Here is a 2,264-nt window from a genome sequence, read left to right on the forward strand (position 1 = left end):
TCATTAGGGCAGCCCTACAGTTTATAGATGTGTTTATAACGCACGGGCTCTTTTGCTAGTAGAAATTAAACCGTAGCTCGGATGGAAAAGTTTTATACATGAAAGTTGCTCAGAATGACGAGGCAAATCCAAACACGCGGTCCGTTCGCCCGCCACACATCCCTAGCATAGCAAACCTAGAACTTTTCCCCTCCGGTTCATCTGTCTGACAGACGTCCGGAACCGGGAAAACTTTCCAGGATGTTTCCCCCCCTTCGCTAGTATCGCCTAGCACCGCGTTCGAACACCTCTAGCCCCGCTTATTGTCTTGTTATGCTTATGTTTGCGTGTATTTACTATTTCTTCCCCCTCTTCTCTCCGGTAGACCTCGAGACCGCTGCTGATGCCCCTGTGATCGACTACGTCGACGACGACCCTCCTTCTTGTCTGAGCAACCAGGCAAGCCCCCCCCTTTGATCATCCTGATATCGCCCATTCTATACTCTCATGCTTGCATTAGATTTTGCTACTATTATTGTTTGCTCCTATTCTGATGCATAGCCTGCTTTTGTACCTGCTTTTGTTACCTACCTGCTTATCCTAAACTGCTTAGTATAGGTTGGTTAGTGATCCATCAGTGACCCCCACTTGTCCTTGTTGCCCCTGCTTCATCTTTGACGACTCGATCAACGTGATCGATGACCAGAGCCTGACACCTCACATCACATCACACCCCTTTAGTTGCTCGACTCTGCAGAGCTACTATCGAGTGCCGAGGGTGATCCCTCATAACGCACTCCTGATGATAATTCTGTAGTGTAGCTATTCAGTTGTGGTCATCGAGGGTGATTTCCTCTTTCACCATTCCCGATATGGCTCTGTCGTTCGACACCTCAAGTGTGAACCTCGAGGGTGGTCCCTCTTACGTTCACCTTGATGATTACATTGAGTGGAATCCACCGGGGGTGATTCCTCGGGTTTTCCCCTTGATGTTTGGACACACGGTTACAATGACTTTACTTGAGACCTTGGTGAAAGTCGGGCGGGCCCGGAGGGAACCCGCAAGATAATGACATGGCACGGCCGGACACTCTAGGCCCTTGTCGTAAGTCCACGTCGATCGTGAGTCTATGCTCGTCTCCGCAAGCTAATAATACACTATGGTTTGGGTATTTGTTCTGAGTTGGCCTTTGGCCTTTACGCACCAACCACCACGTGAGAATAGTTATGGGCCTGGACGACGTAGTATCAGCCGAAGCTTTGTCAGACGTCCAGTTCAGAAGTGCGGCACGGTTGGGCCGGCACCATCCTGTAGTGGTGGATCCTGGACCCGCCCTGCGCGCAATGATCCGGAGTGCAACGGGCGATGGGGACCTCTCTAGTGAGCCTAGGTAGGGCTACGACGTGTTGATTTTCCGAGGCCGTGCATTAACCCAGAAAAGTGTGTCCGGCCAGAGTAATCAAGCGTGTTGGAAAACGTGGTGCACCCCTGCAGGGAAGATTATGTATTAATAGTCGTGTCCATGGTAACAGACGTTCAGAATTATATCCTGATCTTATACAACTACAAATGGATACTTGAAATATGTGGCTCCGGGATTGCTTTCTCGCAGGGAGTCGAGGAAGGATCTCTGGGCATTAATGATAAAACATGCTTGTTAATTATAAACTGCTATTCTTTACTCTTCTACATGTTGCAAGATGCTCGGAGCTGCATGAAGATGCTAGTCCTTGATAGGCTAGGCCTTCCCCCTCTATTCTGGCATTCTGCAGTTCAGTCCACAGATACAACCCTTCCTTTTGATACCAGTGCATACTTAGTATAGATCTGATGCTTGCGAGTACTTTGAATGAGTACTCACGGTTGCTTTGATACCCCTTTCCCCCCTTCTTTCTTCTTTCTGGTTGAGGCAACCAGATGGTGGATCCCTGGAGCCAGATGCCATCGACGACGGATACTACTACGTGGAGGCCGCCAACGACCAGGAGTAGTTTTAGGAGGTCCCAGGCAGGAGGCCTTGCCTCTTCGATTGTGTTGCTTTTGTGCTAGCCTTCTTAAGGCAAACTTGTTTAACTTATGTCTGTACTCAGATATTGTTGCTTCCGCTGACTCTTGTGTATCGAGCTTGTATTCGAGCCCTCGAGGCCCCTGGCTTGTAATATAAAAGCTTGTATTATTTTATTTGTGTCTACAGTTGTGTTGTGATATCTTCCCGTGAGTCCCTGATCTTGATTCTACACATTTGCGTGTATGATTAGTGTATGATTGAATCGGGGGCGTCATC

Source organism: Triticum dicoccoides, chromosome 1B (genome assembly GCF_002162155.2).
Source record: "Triticum dicoccoides isolate Atlit2015 ecotype Zavitan chromosome 1B, WEW_v2.0, whole genome shotgun sequence".
NCBI lineage: Eukaryota > Viridiplantae > Streptophyta > Magnoliopsida > Poales > Poaceae > Triticum > Triticum dicoccoides.